Raw genomic sequence first — 22,420 nt, 5'->3', positions numbered from 1 at the left:
ATTACCTGGATCTTGCTAGAGGACCTAAGAAGTTCCTGGCAAAAGTGAAAGAGTGAGGGACCACATTTTGATTCCAAAGGTTTGGTAACTGTTAGGACTCCCCAAACAGCTAATCTCATTTTCACTAAGACTTAGCCAGCAGAGGGCTAGAATGGAGGTGAAACACAAGCACTGTACCTCATCTTGCCTGTGCAGCTGCTCCACCTTATTTCCTGCTATTATTATCTCACAACGCCTCTTCCCAGCAAAAAGAAACTAGGACAAAGGGGGAAAATTGGATGGGCTAATGTGATTTTTATTATGCTTAGGTTGTGGGCTTGTTTATATGTACTTAAATACAAAGCTAATTTGCCACATTCTTAAAAGTCTCTAGTGATAGAGATTTTATAACTTCTGTATCTTCTTTCTTTCTTGATAAACGATTTCAGATTCTCAGCCTTATAGAAAGAAAGGTTTTAAGCATACTTAATTTTCGTTGGCCATTCACACAGTCATTATTACCACCAGATGCCACTGTATTATTAGCTTGAAGAAAGGTGGACTGTCTTCTGTAGATAATATCTGCAGTTTGTATTGAAAAATACTGATTTGTGTAAATCTGATTTATGACTAAAATAAGGCTAAAAAATTAGACCTCTATGTATGTTTACCCTATTACCTTAGTGGGGGGTGAAATTAATTAGCTCTTTGAATATAAATTTTTCATGTTTCAGAGTTCTTTTTTCAAGCTGCATAATTTATGTTCTTCAAGCCATTTTTATCCCATACCACCCCCACAAAGGGGGAAATTTTATTTTTTATTTTTATTGTCTTTCAATGGTGAAATTTTCCCCTCCCCACTCCTGAAATGTGAAGACTCAAATAAAACTCAGTAACCTAGTAAGGTATATGCATTGCTGAATATAGTAAGACGATTGTTTCATCATTCTTAGATACTATGATCTGGTTTGAATCTCGTTTCCAGTATCATGTTAGCATATTTAATACTGTTGACATGTTAATTTTAATACATGCCCAGGTGGATCTCCTTGCTTTCATTTGTGCCTCTTGTTTGTCATTTTGTATGAGAGGGGTTTTTGTTGTTGGATTTTCTCCCCCATCTTTGTGTCCTGTTAACGTTCTTTGGCTTATGTTTCAAAAATTCTGTTTCCTACCACCAACCTCTGTACATGCCACAACACATACAATTTGTACTTTCACAGCTTCTGTGAAGGAGGATGATCTGCAGTTAATAATCAACTGTTTGGGTATTCTTGGTATCCAAGGAAGGTTTTACTTAGAAGGAAGAACCTGAAAGGACCTGTTGGCAGACTACTTTTGCGTTTATTTTACATTTTTCCTTATTGATGTAGGCTGTTGAGAGTTGACTTGTTTTATAAGAGAAACCAGATTGACAGAGAAGAGCCCCAATCAGATAGAGTTATTTTAAAAAGAAATGTGTTTATTATGTTAACATTTGGGGTAGAATCTAAAGGGCATATTTTTAAAAAAACTTTTAGTTCTAAAGACAAAAGAGTTTAACCTAAAACAGAACGAAGAGAAGGGCCTTTGAAGCAATATGATGGATTACATGCTGAATGTAGCATTAGAATGTTGTATGAAAGCATAAATTTTTATTTTCTCAGTTTCTGTGATACAAACTACTACGCCCATGGAAGTATGCCTTTATGCCCACATTCTGAAATATATTCGGTAGAATGCCTTAAAAAAGAATAGATCTGAGGAAAATGTAAGAACAAGTCTAAAATTTTGAAGTCCTTTTTAAAATGTTATTTTTTCCTAGACAAATTTAGTGTTATTTGTGGCAAATAGAACTTTAATGTCGTAACTTAGTAATAGAACAAAATAAGGGTAGGTTTACATGTCCATGCACATTTTAGGATGGAGCTAAATATTATAGGGTCTACATACCAAATTGTTACACATTTTAATATTTGGGCTACTTTTATTGAAAAAGTTTACCCAATATTTAAAAACCTTTAAAAACAAAGTGGCATAAAATATTCCCATATAAATCAGGTAGCCACCTTATTGGTGGCATATTATGTAAGTGTACTAAAGCCAGATATTTACTGTTAACCCAAAAATGTGAAAATTATGCTAACATCATATATAGATCTCAGAAGTTCCTGTAGCCAGCCAGCCAGGTCTGGCGGCTCACATTTGTAATCCCAGCGCTTTGTGAGGCCAAGGCAGGCAGATCATCTTAGGTCAGGTGTTTGAGACCAGCCTGACTAACATGGTGAAACGCCATCTCTACTAAAAATACAAAAATTAGCTGGGCCTGGTGGTGCGAGCTTGTAATCCCAGCTACTTGGGAGGTTTAGGCATAAGAATTGCTTGACCCTAGGAGGCGGAGGCTGCAGTGGGCCAAGATTGCACCACTGCATTCCAGCCTGGGAGACAGAGCAAGACTGTGTCTCAAATAAATAAAAAATAAAGAAGTTACTGTAGCCATACCACTCTTACTAGGCCATGTGTGGAGTCCCAGGGGAAGACATGTATTTTTAGAGAAGGAAGGCTCTAGGTAGGTGTAACCTTCCTCTTACAGTTTATCATGAACAGTAGTATGGAAAGGAATGGCTGGAAGTTTGCAGTAGTACACTGAGCAGCAAGAGAAATAAACGTATCCCACTTCATGAAATGACCATGCCAGCCAAGGGAGATGAAAAACAATTTTTTTTATAGCACACCTCATTTTTTTAAAAACATTTCAATACTAGGAATATGTTTCTATGGCAGATAGTTACCCCAAAGGATTATGTCAAATATCTCTTGTGAAAATTAATTTTAAAATTAATCTTTTGGCTGGGTGTGGTGGCTCATGCCTGTAATCCCAGCACTTTGGGAAGCCGGGGCGGGCAGATCACCTGAGGTCCAGAGTTCGAGACCAGCCTGACCAACAAGGAAAAACCCCATCTCTATTAAAAATAGAAAATTAGCCAGGTATGGTGGCGCATGCCTGTAATCCCAGCTGCTCAGGAGGCTGAGGCAGGAGAATCTCTTGAACCCAGGTGGCAGAGATTGCAGTGAGCTGAGATTGCACCATTGCACTCCAGCCTGGGCAAAAAGAGCGAAACTGTGTCTCAAAATAAATAAATAAATCTTTTATAGATAGTGACCATATGTTTTACTTTCTTTGGGATAGTCCTGGTTTATACCTGCTGTCCTAGCATAATTAGTAATAGCACCCCTTTCACTCTCAAAAATGTCTCCATTTGGACCATAATTTATATACTCGCCATAATTACAGAGGATTGTGAGACTTGTAGTCGCTACTTAGCAACCTAGCTTTTCTTGATAGAGCTCTTCTGATTCTGGAGTCTCCTGTGCTGCAGTTTATCTGTTGACCTCTCTGAACCCCCATTTCCAAATGAGCAGTTTTTAGAATGTCTTTTTTATTTTCCCATTAGTTGGTAGTAAGGGAAGGGGTAGGTATGGGTTTGATTAATTTTTTAATTTTTTATTATTAAAAAATCCAAATTCTACAAAATAGAAAAATAGACTCCCTTTGGAGTTTATTAAACTGTTAGTTTAAAAGTTTCCATTTGACCAGGATAAGATCCATACATTGCAATTGATTGATAAGTTTGAGTCTTTATAGATTCTCTCTGTTTTTTCCGTGTAGGATTCTTGTTGAAGAAACTGATTATTTTATAGAGTTCCTACTCTGGATTTTGAAGGTTGGATAATCATTTAACACATTCCTGTATTAAACAACCTCCCCCCACCTGTATTTCATGTAAATTAGTGATTAGATAGATTGCAAGCATATTTTATAATAGTACTGTGTATTGCCATTAAGAGTTACATAATGTCTGCTTGTCTATGTAATGTTAAGCAGCTGCTGTTATTCATTGCCTTGATCAAACTCTGTGGTCTTAAAAATTGAAGACCCGGAAGAGCTTTTGTTTGTGTAAATTATGTCAAGATTTACCATATTAGAAACTAAAACTGAGAAAAATTTTAAGTTATTTATTGTTAAAATAACAATAATAAAGCCTGCTAATACAAGTAATGTGATTTTTTATAAAAATAACTACATTTCTAATTTTTTAAGTGTCGTTTGACATTTTTGCAAATCTCTTTAATATCTGACTTAATAGAAGACAGCTGCTTTCTCATAACTCCTTCTGCATTTAATTTCTTGTGATAAGTTGTTTTGGTTGAAGACTGAAGAAAATCTGGCCTCGTACAGATGATTGATTGGAAAATGGAAGACCTCATATAACCCTCTGACAGAATCTAGAGGACTTCAGGCATTCTCAAACCACTTTTTGAGAATCACCAGCCTATATTCATTATTTACTTCATAATAGATATTTTATTACTTCTTCATTTATTGTCTGGAATAGTCACCCTCATTTTTATTTGGCTATACTAAGATAGTTTATATACAGAAGGTAAGATAAGCACTTGGGTTTTTTACCCTCTTATTTATCAATTTTCAGAATAATGGGTTGGTAACTTAGCAACATCTAAACACATAAATGAAGTATTATTATTGCATACTCATGGTTTTAAATATGTTTGATATGTTACAGTCTCTGGCAGTTGCTATTTTTGACATTCAGGTTGTCCTACCTTTGTTGGCTACTAAATTCTTTTGATTCATTCTTAATGCTTTCCTTACTTGTTTCCTTGCTTCCTACTATTACTAGATGTTGTAGGATAATTTTGTACATTTTTTGCCCCAAACCTGGAATCAGCCATTTCGGCAAAAACCTCTTAGTTCTTTTCATGAGAAATGGTACTTAGAAACCACAGTATGGATGGTAGGAGTGTTCACTGCTCTTGGATTGGGCCTTGTTTCTAGATTTTTCAATGGACAAAGTTTAAAAGTGTTTTATTTCTTTTTAAAAATATCAGTTGTTGGTATTGGCAAAGCTCCATTTCAAACTCAGTACTACATGATGTTTATGTAAACCTAATCTTTCTCCCTTTCCCCATGCCCAAAATCTCAGTTTTCACTAACACCAATATAATTTCTCTTTATTTTGTGCCACAAAACACACACTACAGTTTTAGAGTGACAGAACAATATGATTACTGCAAAGTGGTTTTTTGTTTTGTTTTCTCATGTCTTTTTGCCCTTAGGGTATATCCCTTTAGAGATAGTGGTAGTCATGCCTTACTTGATGAGGATATTTTCTGAGAAATGTGTTGTCAGGTGATTTCGTCCTTGTGTGGACATCTAGAATGTACTAACATAAACCTAGATGGTACACCTAAGCTACATGGTATAGCTCATTGCTCTTGGACTACAAATCTGTACAGCATGTGACCACTGGATACTATACGCAGTTGTAACACAGTGGCAAGCATTTGTGTATCTAAACATGGAAAAGATAAAGCAAAAATACGGTATAAAAGATAAAAAATGGTACACCTGTGTAGGGCAGCTCCATTACAGTCTTATGGGATCATTATCATATGTGGTCCATCCTTGACTGAAATGTCGTTGTGTGGCACATGACTGTATACAGTCAGATTACAGTATTTTGAAATCCCACTTAGAATAGTTGTCTATAGTTATGCCACCAGTTTGATACATAGTGAGGTTAATTTGTTACATTTTACTTTCAGATTTTTCAGGGATTAAGTTTTGTTTTATAATTATGTAAAATAGTTAAATGGTTAGTAAGTGAAATTTACAAAGCTGGGTATAATCAGAAAAATTGAGCTTCTATCCTAGCGCCTTCCAACTGGTTCTCTCTCTGTCCCTATATGTTAGACTCAACACAGTCATCATAAATTTTCAGAGTGATATTTCGTCGATAGTTCCCCTTTTAGCACAAGAAGCATTTGGGTTAGTTCATTTACTAAAACTATCTCCTTCTAGATTTTTCAGTAACTAGTATTTTCACACTGTAGAAGAGGAATGTGGAAATTTCTGTTCTTTTTTTTTTTTTTGGAACCAGAATTTCTTGGCTTAATGTAAACAGTTTGAGATAAGAGACTTTCTTTCTCTAGTAAAAATTCTCTTTTTGTTTTTTGAGATGGAGTCTCGCGGTGTGTCCCAGCTTGGAGTGCAGTGGCATGATCTCAGCTCACTGCAACCTGGGTGTCCCGGGTTGAAGCAATTCTCCTGTCACAGCCTCCTGAGTAGCTGGGACTACAGGCACCTGCCACCATGCCCAGCTAATTTTTGTATTTTTAGTAGAGACAGCGTTTCTGCTTGTTGGTCAGGCTGGTCTCAAACTCCTGACCTCAGGTGATCCACCCACCTCAGCCTCCCAAACTGCTGGGTTTACAGGCGTGAGCCACTGTGCCTGGCCAAAATTCTCTCTCTTGAAGTTCCAGACCATATTTGTGTCTGGGAATTTGAGGTACACTTGGGACACTGGTGTTACTTGAAGTAGAGAGCTCATCAGTTAACATTTCTTGAATGGTTTGCCCTTAGACCTGAAATGTGTGTTATTTAGAAAGGATGTCATATATTTTTTAACTTTGTCATTTAAAATCCAAGTTATTTGATTTTATGTGTTTTAAATAAAATATTAAAACTTTAAAAGTCTTGCACCTGTTAAATATCAAATCTATTTTATCCTTCCTAATTACAGTATCTTAAAGTTATCATATTTCAGCAATACGTCACTTTTCTAATAACTAATATAGTCTTTAAAAATACTAAATCAAGATACGCCAAAGGTGAAGAAACAGTGATTAAGAATGAGTATTCTAGCTGTGGTTTTTTCTTGCTTTGGCTTTGGCCAAGATGAGTTTAATTCGTTGGCCTAATAGGAATAATACTTTTCTCCTAAACATGTGAGCTTTATATGAGCTAATGCATGAAAAGTAGTTAAAGAAACAGTGGCTGGTGCAACATAAGCATCCAGTAAATGCTGCCTTTGTTTTGGAAGTGGTTATTGTTACAAGTATTTGATCAGTTCTCTAAAGTCTGTCTGAACTTTACTTAGAATTAGTAGTGTTCATATGCTGTAAATAACACCTGATTTTCAGTACTTCATTGGTTATATGAAAAGAACCAACTGTTAACAAAGGAATAATTGGTATCTAGTTAAAATTTGAGGCCTCTGACTTCACAAGTATACCAGTGCTTACTATATAAATATAACCACATTTAAAAATTTAATAAAGTTTTAAGGAAACAAGTCTCCTTTTCAGAATCCAGGGTCCTTTACAAACACTGGATCCTGAAATTGTATTATTTGATGTGGCTTTAGGGTATTTGTATGCTGACCAGAGTCACAGGTGGTTTTTTTGTTTAACTCTAGAATTTTGAGATACATTTGCCTTTACGTGCCCTCAAAGTAAGATACATAACACCAGATTGTTCATTAGTTCAGGTTTTTGTTGTTGTTGTTGTTGTTGTTTGTGTTTTTTTTTTTTTAATACTTTGGGGTTGGAGTGAGGTTATAGAGTGCTATAAGGAATTCAGATTAGAAGATAGTATTTTAGGAAAGGTCAAAATGGTACACTAAAGTTATCTTTCCTCTTCCCCCACCACCAAAAAAAATAAGCGTCAAACTACAATGCACGTTTTTGGGGTTTTATTTTTATTTTTATTTTTTTAGAGATAGGGTCCTACTCTGTCGCCCAGGCTAGAGTGCAGTGGCACAATCATAGTTCATTCTAACCTTAAACCACTGGGCTCAAGCAGTCCTCCCACCTCAGCCTCCAATGTAGCTAGGACTACAGGTATGTGCTACCACACCCAGCTAATTTTTTTTTTAAAATAGCTCATACCGGTGGGGGTCTCACTATGTTGCCCAGGCTGGTCTTGATTGAACTCCTGGCCTCAAGTGGTCTCACGCCTCAGCCTCCCAAAGCTCTGGGATTACAGGCATAAGCCATCATGCCCAGCCCACATTTTTTTTTTTAAACAAGTCTTTATCTTTTGGAGATACATGCCAGAATATTTGTGTATGAAATGAAATGTTGTCTGGGGTTTGCTTTAGATAGAGAGGAGATAATAGATGAAACAGACAACTTATTAGTTGGTCATTGTTGATACTGGATAATGAATAAATGGACTTCTTTATACCATTTTACTTTCATACTTTATTTGAAACAGGATCTTGTTATGTTGCCCAGCTGGACTTGAACTCCTGGCCTCAAGAGATTCTCATGCCTCAGCTTCCCAAAGCTTTGGGATTACAGACATGAACCACCATGCCCAGCCCATAATAGAAAGTTTTAAATTTTAAAATAAAAGTATTCGTAGACTTGACTATATGGGTCCTGGTAATGCAGACTAGTCAACATAATCAGATGTTTTAGTCTTTCCCTGTTGGTACTGCTTGCCCTCTGAGCCCATTTCCTCTCCTGATCATCACCTGCTATTTCCAATCAACAGAAAAATAGAGTAGCCTACGTAGATATATAACGAGTTTATACTAAGAGGGAAATTTTAATATTATAAAGAAGTCTATACAGATTCTGGAGAGCAATCCTGAACAGAAGATTGAGGAAGCAAATAGATTAATTAATGTAATAGTGTATTCAGTATGCAATAGGTAACATTTTATGATATGGTTGAATTTCTGGAAAGGTATCTTATAAATATCAGACCTTATTTAAGGAGCCTTCCACTGATATAATCTGCCTTTCTCTCTCCCCCTGACTTTATTGCTGCCCATCTGTAGTTTTGATCTTTTTTCTCTAGGATTCTTTGCCTAGAATTGCGTGGGCCTTCTGGATCTGGAACACAGATAAAGGAAGAGGATGAATGTTTTTCAGATGTTATCCCTTGCTGGAGTGATTGTAAATTCTAGCTTCTTTGGGGGGTGTTTGGGGGGGGTGTGTGTGTGTGTGTGTGTGTGTATTTTTTTAAGTTAATTAGCTTCTTTGGGGGGGGGGTGTGTGTGTGTGTGTGTGTGTATTTTTTTAAGTTAATTAGCCTCTTCCAAACATAATACCTTGCCTTTCAATCAGTTTGGGACTTCCTTTATCCCTGACTGGCTGCAGTTCAGGAAAGAGTATACAGCGGAGACCTAGGAGTTTCATTTTTTTATTTGTTTGTTTTTTGAGACAGAGTCTGGCTCTGTCTCCCAGGCTGGAGTGCAGTGGCGTGATCTCTTCTCACTGCAACCTCCGCCTCCTGCATTCAGGCGATTCTCCTGCCTCAGCCTCTCTAGTAGCTAGGACTACAGGCGCCCGTCACCACACCCAGCTAATTTTTGTATTTTTAGTAGAGATGGGGTTTCACCATTTTGTCCAGGATGATTTCAAACTCGACCTCGTCATCTGCCCGCCGTGGCCTCCCAAAGTGCTGGAATTACAGGCGTGAGCCACCGCGCCTGGCCGAGACCTGGAAGTTTTATGTCAGATTTTATCTCTGTAGTTTTCTAAGGAATTAGTATGTGTGCTCAAATAATAGCTAAGTATTAAGTTTGAAATTTTCTAGAAAAACAATCACAAAGTGGTTATGCCTAGGATGTTTTTGAATATTGGTACAAGAACAAATGGGTTGCTACTAGATTTCCTTTTTACTTTCATATTCAGATGTAGGAAGAGTTGGAATTCAAAATGTGAAAAGCCGTCTTGAATCTCAGTAGATTCTTAAGAAATTCTTAATTCATTGAAGAGCTGTTGGTCGTGTGTGTTTTTTGGCAGGGGCGGGTGTGTGCATGTTGTTTTTAAGAATTCAGGGATGTGTATGAGACTATCATTGCTTCTACAAGGCTGCTTAATGACAGTTTGCTGCTTGACACAACAGGTGAAAGGGGTGCCCTTTCTAGAGCAGGGATCTTGGTTTCCCTTTTTCCCCCTAGTAGTATCATTCCATGTATTTACCAGGATGTGCATTGTTTAGTCCTGTCTTGGCTAAATAGATAATGGTCCTTAAGGACATAAAATAGAAGGATATTGTGCAGAAGAATTACTAATTCTCCGTAGTATATTTTTTTACTGTATTTTCCTCATCAACAGATGGAATATTTTTAAACTTAGAAGAAAAAACAAGCATTTTTCTCCAAAAGATTGAGAACCACTGCTTTTAAGTTATTAATGGTGGTCTACAATGGATTTGTTAAAAATTTGGGGCATGGATTTTTTTTTTAATGTTTTTATTATTGGTTACTGAGTATTGGAAAAGGAAATACAGTATTCGAAAACAATAATGTTCAGGATTTAGAAGTATTTTACTGAGGAAAAATAAGTTTATAAATAGACGTTTTAATGAAAAGGAAAATAGCAAATTTATGGAAATCCGAGATAGTCTGTGTTTTGCTTCACTCTGTTTAGTGCTAGAATTCTGGGCTTTGTTTGGGGTCAAACTGATATGACAGGAAAACCAACAGAGATTATTAAAAGAGACAGTAACATAAATGGGAAAGTTTGAATATGGTATATGGTTGTAATTATATTTTGCATAAGAATTAAAGCAGTTTATACCAGTTGTATTCCTAACTAAAAAGTACTATTTTATCAGTTTCCTGGGACTAATTTATTATAAGTTAATTGATGACATGAGCATTTTGGCCCAAATACAGTTGAAATGTTTATTGAAACTGGATCAAAGATGAGCATATGTGTCAAGGCTTTAAAAACATTTTTCATATTAAGATTTCCAGAGAAAGTTTTTGTAATCTATAAGTTAAATATTTTTAATGCTTTAGATGACGGGAACTGTTGAAGGTCCTGGATCTCATAACAAGCCACTAGCTAGCTGATCCAAAGACATTGGCCTCATGGGCTTCTAGGAAGACAAATGTGCTCACCATTTCAAAGATTTTATTTTGCTCAGTAACCTACTAGACATATATTAGTATTTGTTTGAGTTGGTCATTGTCTTCCATTGCTGTTCTTTTTTTTTTTTTTTTTTTTTTTTTTTTTTTTTTTAATTTTAGAGACAGGATCTTGTCACCCAGACTGGAGTGCAGTGGCACAGTCATAGCTCACTGCAGTCTCAACTCTTAGTTAGGCTCAAGGGATCGGGATCCTCCCACCTCAGCCTCCTAAATAAGTAGGACTACAGGTATGCACCACCACTCCTGGCTGTCTTATTGTGTTGCCCAGGGTGGCCTCAAACTCCTGGCCTCAAGTGATTCTCCTAAGTCAGCCTCCCAAAGCACTGGGATACAGGTGTGAGCCACCCTGCCTAACCCCATTGCTGTTAAAGTTTTTGTTTGTTTGTTTTTTAGACAGGCTCTGGTTCTGTTGCCTAGGCTGGAGTGCAGCAGTGCAGTCTCAACTCATTGCAAGCTCCATCTCCCAAGCTCAAGCCATCCTCCCACTTCAGCCTCCTGAGTAGCTGGGACTGCAGGTGTGCACCACCACGCCTGGCTACTTTCTTTGTAATTTTTTTGTTGTTCAAATAGGAATCTTCCACATGCACCCAAAATATTTTTGGTTTGTGACACTTAGTGTTATTATTGAGTCGTTTTTCCATTGGAAGGTGTGCCTCAGAGTGGGTGAGTCTTTTTGCCCTAAGTCTGTCAGCACTCTAAGACTCCAAGTACTCTAAGAGGTTGCTCACTAAAAATAAGAACAGCTAGTCATCTACCTCAAATGTGAGCCATCACTTTTGTGATATAATCAGTCCTTATCTTTAGTACACAGATTTATGGAATATCACACTCACTGTCTGCCTGCTTTGGGGTGTTTCTCCTGTGTCATTCATTTTTGGATATTGGCATATAGCAAATACAGGAATGCTATGTCACAACTGTGGGTTATGTCTATACTAGCAGTTAGCTCTGCTCTAAGGAGAAATTTGCATTCCCAAGAATGCAAGAAATTTATCAACAAACTTGTATCATAAAAATAATTTACAGTGATTTTTTTCTTAAAATGTTTCAATGATTAAGACTTTTTTTAATAACGGTAAGTGTATAATTGTAAAACCTAAGCATTACTCAGCAAATCTAGCAATTGTTGAATTGCATAAGCTTTTTATTCTTTGGAACTTTTGCTAAAGAATGATGACCTTTGATTTCCTGTCACCATGACCTATCATGATAAACATGCCCCTCTTATGTGTCCTTATACTCATTATAAGGATAAACAAGGGATAGCTCCACCCACCAGATGTCGTAGACACAACTGGTATTTTTGGAATTTTGCTGTAAACTAATCCTGGGAGGAAGAGAGGTTATAGATAAATTAAGATTGGCCATGAATTGATTGTTGATTAAAGCTGGATAGGGACCATGGGATTTTCTCTGGTTTTATATTTATTTTAAGTTTTTCACCTTAAAGTTTTGTGTTTTTTTTTAAAGATAAAAAAAGCATAAATAGTGTAAACAAAGTTTTGAAGAAGAAGAAAACAGGTTAGTAGCTAATTAACAAAAAAGTTCTTGTTCCATTCAGGCAAAGGAGTTTGGACTAGCCCAATAAGCATTAAGGAAACCATTATTTGTAGATTTCAAATAATGGAATGATAGTAACCAAAGTTATGTTCTAGAAGGGGTAACATCATGGAAGAACGTAGAGTAGATTGGAGGGTTCACACCCCAGAGGCAGTGAGACCGGTTCACTGCTATTACATAATGCTACCTTGAAATCATAGGGAGGCGACTGATGTGGATTTCTGAAAGTCTGCAAAAATTTCAAAGGAGAATAGCTCTTCACTCAGACTCTCAGTCAGTTGCTAGTGCCAGCACAACAAAAAAAGAAAAAGGGGTTTTTCCTTTATTTGGCCAGGGCGTGGATTTGGACCATGTGGGTGTCAAAATGGAGTATACCAAGTGATTTTGTTCCTACAGTGGAAATGAAGTCTGTATTTTGTCTCCTGTGTTTTAGTAAATCAGTATAGATAAGTCTTTTTTTTTTTTTTTTTTGTGATGGAGTCTCGCTCTGTCGCCCATGCTGGAGTGCAGTGGCGTGATCTCCGCTCACTGCAAGCTGTGCCTCCCGGGTTCACGCCATTCTCCTGCCTCAGCCTCCCAAGTAGCTGGGACTACCGGGGCCCCCCACCACGCCCGACTAATTTTTTGTATTTTTAGTAAAGGTAGGGTTTCACTGTGTTAGCCAGGATGGTCTGGATCTCCTGACCCCCTGATCCGCCCGCCTCGGCCTCCCAAAGTGCTGAGATTACAGGCGTGAGCCACCGTGCCCGGCCAAGTCTTTCTTTTTTTTTAATTATTTTCTTTAGTTTTTCCCACATGTTCTAAGATAAGTCTCTTATAATGTCTAGGTTTCTTTCCAAAGGTGATTAAAAATGAAGCATCATATTTTATACTTCTGAGGCAGAACTGCTAGAACAGAGTTTTGATTATCTGTTTGAAACGAAGCACTCAAATCTTCTAGCTTACTTGCATTTGCAGTCAGACATCTACAGATGCCAGCTAGATTACAGATGGCTAGCATAAGTTTTTTCATTACGGAAAGAAATTTAGAGCTTAGTGCAGTCTATTAAAAGAATTAAAGATTATGTCAAAGGACAACTATAAGAAAATACTTTGGTTCTGAAATACTCCTTCAGCTAGGGTTTATTTTGAAGCTCCCAGCCCAAATTTGTAGAAATGCAACCAAGATCTAATATTTAGTGTGTAAGAATTTTACAGGACATCCAATCAGTAGTAGTCTTAAAAGAGAATCTCATAGGCTGAAGCAGGCAGATCACCTGAGCTCAGGAGTTCGAGACCACCCTGGCCAGCATGGTGAAACCCTGTGTCTACTAAAAATACAATAATTAGCTGGGTGTGGTAGTGGACACCTGTAATCCCAGCTACTCAGGAGGCTGAGACAGGAGAATTCCTTGAACCCGGGAGGCGGAGGTTGCAGTGAGCCAAGATCACGCCATCGCACACCAACCTGAGCAACAAGAGCAAAACTCCATCTCAAAAAAAAAAAAAGTGAATCACATACATTAACATTGGGAATTTGCAGATAACTTTCATTTTAGGGTTTCTGGCGTTCTGTGGCGTAATCTTGGCTCACTGCAACCTCCACCTCCCGGCTTCAAGCGGTTCTCCTGCCTCAGCCTCCCAAGTAGCTGGGATTACAGGTGACCACCACCACACCTGGCTGATTTTTGTGTTTTTAATAGAGACGGGATTTCACCATGTAGACCAGGCTGGTCTCAAACTCCTGACCTCGAATGAGCCATCCGCCTCAGCCCCCCAAAGTGCTGGGACTACAGGCGTGAGCAACCGTGCCCAGCCCTAGGGTTTTCTTTTAGAATGTAGAGAATCTTCTATGGAAAAGACTGTATGAGGAAAGTGAGAATTGAAGTTATTTTAAGACTGGGCATGGTACTCACGCCTGTAATCCCAGCACTTTGGGAGACCCAGGCAGGAGGACTGCTTAGAGCCCAGAAGTTTGAGACCATCGCTGGCAACATAGTGAGACCCCAGTCACTACAAAAAAATTTAAAAATTAGCCGGGAGTGATGGTATGCACCTGTAGTCTCAACTACTCAGGAGGTTGACCTGGGAGGATCCTTTGAGCCTGAGAGGTTGAGGTTGCAGTGAGCCATGGTCATACCGTTTCATTCCAGCTGAGCGTTAGAGTAAGACACCGTCTCAAAAAAAAAAAAAACAGAAAGAAAAATTCTTTTAAGGAAATTATTTAAGGAAATTTAGCCTTCTACCATGTTTATCAAGAACCTAAATGTTTGTGGAAATGTAAAATGGTTTTAACTTTATGGAGGGTGGTTTGTCGTCACTAATAAATGTGCCCATGCCATTCTGGCAGTTTCATTTCTAGGAATTTGTCCCAAGGAAATATTTGTGCATGTGTATAAAGAAAGGTATAAGTACATGATCGTTCAACACAACATTGCATATGTTATGGAAAAGCAGCAACAATCATAAACATCCACCTGCAGAGGACTGGTTTAAATTATAGTAGATGCATAGACTAGAATACTTGCTTAAGAGGAATTAGTGGTTTTGTACATACTCATAGAAACATATCTAAAACTTAGCTGCTGAATTTTCAAAAGCAGTTTACAAAGCAGTAGGGTTATCACTTACATGAGAATTTAACTTCTACTTTTTATGCTTTTGTAATATTTGCATATTTTTCCAGGCATTATTTGTATTGATACAGTCATTCGTGGGGGAGGGGAACCCTATTGTGCATATTAGAACTATTAAACTGTAAGTTGTTGTTGATACTGATTTTTCTGAGACAGAGTCTCGCTCTGTCACCAAGTCTGGAGGGCAGTGGCGTGATCTCAGCTCACTGCAGTCTCCGCCTCCCAGTGTCAAGCAATTCTCGTGCCTCAGCCTCATAAGTAGTTGGGATTACAGGTGTGCACCACCATGCCTGGCTAGTTTTTTTTTCTTTTTTCCGTAGTAACTGTTTTGTCATGTTGGCCAGACTGGTCTCGAACTCCTGGCCTCAAGTAATCCACCTGCCTTGGCCTCCCAAAGTGCTGGGATTACAGGCATGAGCCGCTGGGCTGGGCCAAGCTTTAAGTTCTTTTCCTGCTGTATACTTAGCTACATGGTTTGCCAGATGATCACAGAACATGTGTAGTCAGGTTTTTTTCTGTACTTTGAGGATTCTTGCTGCCCATTGGCCTTCATTTTTCATAGTATTTTCCTTGAGACCAGTCAATGATAAGCTTTGTCTAAGCTAATTTAAAAGGGATTTATAAAAGAATTTATTTCTTTTTTTTTTTTTTTTTTGAGACGGAGTCTCGCTCTGTGCCCAGGCTGGAGTGCAGTGGCCGGATCTCAGCTCACTGCAAGCTCCACCTCCCGGGTTTACGCCATTCTCCTGCCTCAGCCTCCCGAGTAGCTGGGACTACAGGCGCCCGCCACCTCGCCTGCCTAGTTTTTTGTATTTTTTAGTAGAGAAGGGGTTTCACCGTGTTAGCCAGGATGGTCTCGATCTCCTGACCTCGTGATCCGCCCGTCTCGGCCTCCCAAAGTGCTGGGATTACAGGCTTGAGCCACCACGCCCAACCCCAAGAATTTATTTCTGTAAGAGACTCCTTCACTGGTAAACTATGGAATGGGTTAGGGATTTCTTCCATTCAGGCAAGGGTGGTGTTTTCCTTCAGCGTTTGACTCATTAATTGTTAAAGACACACTTTCTGGATTTGTTTGTTTGTTTTTTGAGACAGAGTTTTGTTGTTATTGCCCAGGCTGGAGTGCAATGGTGTGATCTCGGCTCACTGCAACCTCCTCCGCCTCCTGGGTTTAAGCGATTCTCCTGCCTCAGCCTCCCTAGTAGCTGGGATTAGAGGCATGCGCCACCACACCCAGCTTGTTTTGTATTTTTAGTAGAGACAGGATTTCACCATGTTGGTCAGGCTGGTTTCAAACTCCTGACCTCAGGTGATCCCCCCGCCTCGGCCTTCCAAAGTGCTGGGATTGCAGGCATGAGCCACTGCGCCCAGCCCACTTACAGGACTTTTTCCCCCTTCATGGTTGTATAAATGCAATACTTGGCACATAGGTAAACCTAAACAGTTTGCAAGTTGCCTACCCTTTTCTACATTGGATAAAATAAACCTCTTAAAATAGCACTTAACATAGTTTATATTTATATATATGTATATTAATAGTAGTTACTTCATGTTTGTTGAATGAATGAGTGAAAAAGTAGCAAATCTATATAATGTAAATCCCAAGACAGCCAGGAATTTTGTCTAGACCTAATTGTCTAACATAGCACCAATTGGTACTTAATAAAAACAAGGCTGGGCATGGCAGTATGCGTCTGTGGTCCCAGCTACTTGGGAGGCTAAGGTGAAAGGATCGCTTGAGCCCAGGAGGTTGAGGCTGCAGTGAGCTGTGATTGCACCAGAGCACTCCAACCTGGGTGACAGACCCTGTCTCAAAAATAAAAATAAAAAACAATTAGTTATAACTCAGATGTTGCTATCTAAGGTAAGTAGTAATTACTATAATAAACAGAAGCTATACATTAAAATCTTAATTTTCTTTCCTCTGTACTCTACTACTGTAGGTGTGTAGTAGACTTCATACAAGCTAATCTTTTTGTAGCTCTGTTTCTTCATTTCTGTTTCTTCATCGGTTGGAGAAATTTTGCCTAAATTAATGAAAGTAAAAATACAGATATTAATGGCTCATAAGTGTGCACAACCCACCTCATCTATAGTAGGTAAAAGTGGCTCCCGTTTTGGGGTTTGAAAATGAAAATGATCTGAATTCACAGAGGAGGCACGTGTAGAGATACGAGAAGTTCTTTTCCTACTCTAGTTTGGTACGTTGGTCTCACACATGTTCTGAGCCTAAGAACACAGTAGGACAGAACCTTCAGAAAGTATTGAGAGTATAACTCTTTAAAGAGGTTTAGTCAGTCTAAATTATTTGAGGGCATCATTTTTATTTGGTACTTAGAAGTCTAAAATCTTCCTGATTCTTGTTAAGGTTACAAAGAGTCTGTGTATTGTTGGTTAGTTTAACAGTAAATACCTTTTTATCATTGTTAAATGGGTTGTAAATAAAATATTTCTTTTTCTTCAGTGTTAATTTACAATCATAATATTTAGATAATAATAGTAATTATATCATTTTTGGTATGTAATCTTATCCTACTGCCACTCCCTTCTTCTGCTGCACATACTACTAAGTATGACTTGGTCTCTATAATACTCTTTTATGGAGAAGGAAATTCTTAATATAGACTAAAGTAGGATTTTTTTAAGTTGTCTTTTAATGGCCTTTTATTCTAGTAAACTTAGATTTCTTATAGACATCAGTTTATTATGCCAAGCTCAGTAGCTCCTAGAGTGAGTGTAAATTTAGGCAAAGGAATAAACTGGTATTGTAGAAGAGATGGGGGGAAAAGGAAATTTTTATTTTTGCTTTAAATTACTAAATCATGGTGTTTCCTGTCTCCAGTGCTTATCCCAATCAGTGTTTCTCTCTTTTCTTTTTTCCCTTCAGTCCTCAACCCCTAAATTCTTTGCTTGCATTAATTTGCTTCAGATTATAAGCCTAATGTATACTGTTCCAAATACATAAACTTTTCACTTTATCTCTGAGTGCTCTTTTAGAGTTCATCTCTTTGTTTTCCAGTAACTCATATTTGTTTCTTCTAATGCTTCACACTTCTCTCTCTTTTTTTTTTTTTTTTCATGTTTCTCACATCTTTTCTTTCCACATTATCTGCTGTAGCAAACTTGAAATACATGCTTTTGGAGAAGAATAAAAACAGTGTTTAGCCATATTCCGGTTATTAGCAGCAGCTCCTCTTTCTTCACGTATACTCAAAGGGACCAGAAAGTTATTTAAGCTCTTAGTTGCTGCAAATGCTAGTCCATGTGTGCCTATGGGTCAGCACAACAGGTTTTTTTGTTGTTTTTGTTTTTGTTCTTGTGTTTTTTGGTTTTTTGGGGTTTTTTTTTTTTTTTTTTTTTTTTTTTCAGAAAACTGAGACTGTGAGACATTCTGTGAATTTCCTAAGCTAGTTGGCAGCAGTGCCAGGATTCATAGAAATCTGGAGCAGGAAGACACACAATGAAGATTTTACTTTGAGGAATTTAGGGATCATCTATGTAAAGTGATTTTTCTGAGGTCACTAATTATGTTGTAGACTAGAACTCAAGTCTCCTAACTCCTATTATAGTGCCTTTTTTTCTTTTCTTTTTTTCTTTTTTTTTAGGAGATGGGTCTCACTATGTTGCCCAGGCTGGTCTTGAACTCCTGGGTTCAAGCGATCCTCCTGCCTCAGCCTCCCAAAGTGCTAGGATTACAGATGTGAGCCACTGCACCCAGCCTCTAATAGTGCTTTTTCCTAGCATACTTTTCTTCTCCTAAGGTAAAAGGCTGTTTGTCATGGTACAGCTACAGTGATTTTACTTGAGATATTTGACTTTGAGATGAAGATGAAGATAAGTATATAATGCAGTTGCCGCATTCATTCTCATAAAAGTTGGTCATATAGATAAGAAGCAGTCATATATTTATTGTATTCTGGACTGTTCTGTGATTTAAAAATTATGTAGAGAGTAAAAATCATCATACCAGAAAACCCAATATTCTTTCCCCATTTCCCCTTTTTACTATTTTGTAAAGTCATTCAAAAGATAAATCAAAGAACTATAAATGTATTTAAGAAGAAATTCAGCCTATATGTAATAAAATTTTGAATAGTCAAGTTCAGAAATTGGATTTTTAAAAAATTATTAGCTACTTTAACCCTTTTGAAATAGTCCCAAAAAGTGTTTTTCTCTTCCCGAGTTAAATTTTTTCATTTATTGACCTATTAAAGTATTTTTAGTGCTTTAGAGCTATTCTGTGTATCTGTTCATTTTTGTTTTTTAGTAGTATATAGAAGTAGTAGATTGGGCTGAATAGCTGTATTTCAGGATATATCTTAGATATTTGTGTTTTTTCATGAATCCCAGTTTAAGGGTTATTGCTTTCAAAAGGAAGAAATTTGGTTAGTTATGACTTTTGGCTAGTTGAAGTTTAGAGAACTGCTTTATACAGGATCTTTTATTTATTTAGTGAGAAAAAACAACTTTTTATAATTTTATAATACTGTGTGAAAAACCTGATACCAAAACTTCTGAAAAAGAAACCAGGCCTAGGAGATGAGAAGTCTAGAGAAGATTATTAAATTGAGGATATTTTTAAGTTAGTTTCTAAATTAGTAAATTGTGGCTCATAAGATTAAAATAATCTGATCCTTTAGTAAGATCTGAAGTAATATTTTTGCCCTTCAAAAAAGTGATTGTTATAAGTACTATTATTGTGAGATGATACTGCTTAGTCTACCTTGTATGTCAGCCTAAGCAAGATTAGATTTTCTCTTTTCTCTAATAGATGCCAATATTTAACATTGATTTTTATCTAATTTCAAAAATATCTATGAAATATATTTTCTGTCTCTGAATTAGAATATGTGTATATTTGTCTTTACTTGAAATATTATAACTGGATGATAGATTTCAGAGCAATTTTTATGCTTAGGGAAGCCACTACCTCCCAAAAAGGTTTTCTTACGAGAATGAGGAAAATAAGTATACATTTTCATATTTATGTTGTTATGTTGATATGCTTGGATAATTGTATTTATAAAAGTAAAAAATGTTCAGTATTTTATCTAAAATGTAATAATGGATATTGTACAGCCAAAGAAATTAAAAGAAAAAGGACACTTTGAGAAAATGGCTTGTTCTTATGTATCTGAATATATACTGTGTTCACTTATGTTTTGTCAGACACTGAAATTGAGGAAGAGAGATTTGGCGTTCTGTTGGTTTATGGAGTGAGTTGATCAGAGATTGCTCCTTGGCTGAGTTGCTGTCTGCATAGGCTGTTAACAATTGTTTCTCTGGCAGCAGATCTTGTTCATCAGGATTGCATCATTTCTGGGAGAATGGCCAAGGTCCACAGCCTCAGTACAAAGACTGTCTGAAGCATATGAGGCCTGTTCTCTTTCTGAAGCGGCACTCCTCTTCCTGCCAGTCCTCTTCACAGGATTACTGAAGCAGACTTGTTCTGAATTTCTTTCATTGGATTGGTTGTTTATTGGACTCTTGTCTCCCAGCTGCTTCCGCCTCACCTGTCTGATGCAATTTCTTCTTCTGAAATCTCTGTTGGAATTGTTCATAAAACACTTTTTGTTTGTCTTCTCTGTGAGTGACCAGGGAGATCATACAGGTCTTGTGCTTTCAGCAAGTCATATAGAGAAGAGACTGTCAGAATGATGATATAGAGACTGTTGGCCATTTCTGAACCCAATTAAAAAGATGGGGTCATTAAGAAATATTTCTGGCATGTTCTATCTAACATCCTTTCCCCTAGAAACTGTATGTAAATGGCACCTCCTAAAGAGAGTACTCGGTACTACTGGAAGGTACAGGCTGTCTCTGTTTCTGAATCTGAGAACTTACCTAGTGTTCCTGTGGTTTCTGATGGATTGTTGGGGAAATAGTTAATAAGAATTTGAAATTGTGATACATTTTCCCCACACTGTACACTCACATCTATTTCTGTCTTTTCCTCCTTTTTTCTTTCTTACTTGCTATTGCTTCTCCCTTGATGTACTTTATTTCTTCCTTCCTTTTACTGTTACTTTGATACTTTTTCTTTCTCTAATTCTGAGTATACTATTTTAAATTGTTTCTAAAAAATAGCTTATTTTCCGGTTTTTTTAAATTAGAAATCATAAAACAACGTAAATAAAATGCATGTTTCTAATGCTTGGTAACTGGAATCCTATGAACAACTCTTTTCATGTTTATGATATGTTAATCTTTAAGCTGTTAATAACTCTGGCCAGTGTTAAATTTGACTTTTTGGAAAAAACACCAGAGACTTAAAGGATACTGATCATTTTCCCCCCAAAGTCCTGGATCACCTATTTTACCTTTCTTTTTGGAAGGTAGAAAATTAAGCCCCCTTTTTTAAGCATGTTTCCATTTGACCACACATAGAAATGACTCCCTTTTATCATTATTTTTTATAGTAGGACAAGAAACCAGATGATGTGGAATGAAGGGAAAGAAAAGGAGTAATAAATATGGACTTGTAATTTAATGGGTGATGATGGGCCCTTGTCTGGCTGGACAGCTATCGGACATCGGGTTAAAGATCTCTGAATTTGAGAACTGTTCAGTGGAGAAGGGAATCACCTCTTAGGAGAGAGAAAAAGAAGGAGTCCCTTGGAAAATGAGAGAGAATTCTAATTTGAAGGAAGGGGAAGAATTTGCCAGTGACAGAAGTATTTACCATTTATGTCAAATAATTTCCTTCCCTACCCTCTCGTTTCTGGCTTTATGGAAAAATTAAAGATTAAAGGGCAAAAAATTCAGTGCTGGATGGACGTAGGGTGGTAAACAAGATAGTATAGATGTAGGATGGTAAGCAAGATAGTATACAGAAACAAAATTGTTAATATAGCTGTAGAATTCCATTCTGTGTGTTGATCAATGTTATTTCTTTCTATACTAATTTGTGTCTCAACTTTTTCTAGGTCTTCAGAACTACTAGCAGATAATTTGGGGGGACTTCATATTCAGAAGTCTATATAAAGGTGACTGAGCCAAGTAAATCCTTTTAATTTCTGTTTTATTTTTTGCATTTTAATGACTGCTGGAATCATGTTGTAGTAAATGGTGATTATAATTTACTTGGCAAATATTTCTTGAACTTCTTTATGTGTCAGTTACTGTTTTGGCCATTGGAACTACAGCAGTGGATAAAAATCCCTGTCCTCATAGAGTTTATGTTCTGGTAGGAAAAAACAAATTATAATAAGAAAATACTGCATTTGGATGATCTGTTAAATGTTCCTCAGTTAACATTTTAATAGTGACATTTTACAGAGAGTTACTTAGGGAGGGAACTATTCTTAGGGTAATATTTGAGAAATTTGGGGTTATTAACAGAATTTGAATTAAGAAGCCTTATTATTATTAAAGCATTAGTTAGAATGAGATGGTCAAGCTAACCTATTATAGTTGCTTTCATCAGAAGAATGAAGCAGTCATGTTAAACTAGACACGAGGAAAAAGGAATATTTTTTATGAAATAGAAATTTATAGTTACCGACTTAATTTTTTTTTTTTTTTTTTTTT

At 37.1% G+C, this 22,420-nt stretch overlaps 1 protein-coding gene across 1 annotated transcript in view; it reads left to right on the top strand.

Moving 5' to 3' along the window:
• The window catches only part of SETD5 (SET domain containing 5), an 81,061-nt gene that overhangs the window by 6,835 nt on the left and 51,806 nt on the right, over window positions 1–22,420 (top strand). Inside the window, exon 2 of the mRNA XM_011998592.1 lies at window positions 21,817–21,876. The gene's annotated coding sequence lies outside the window, so the exon portion shown is untranslated. The remainder of the gene's footprint in view (window positions 1–21,816; window positions 21,877–22,420) is intronic.

This window comes from Mandrillus leucophaeus, unplaced genomic scaffold (genome assembly GCF_000951045.1).
Source record: "Mandrillus leucophaeus isolate KB7577 unplaced genomic scaffold, Mleu.le_1.0 Scaffold576, whole genome shotgun sequence".
In the NCBI taxonomy this organism is placed as follows: Eukaryota; Metazoa; Chordata; class Mammalia; order Primates; family Cercopithecidae; genus Mandrillus; species Mandrillus leucophaeus.
The sequence above is the reverse complement of the archived record's forward strand: the minus strand, read 5'-3'. Positions and strand labels throughout refer to the sequence as shown.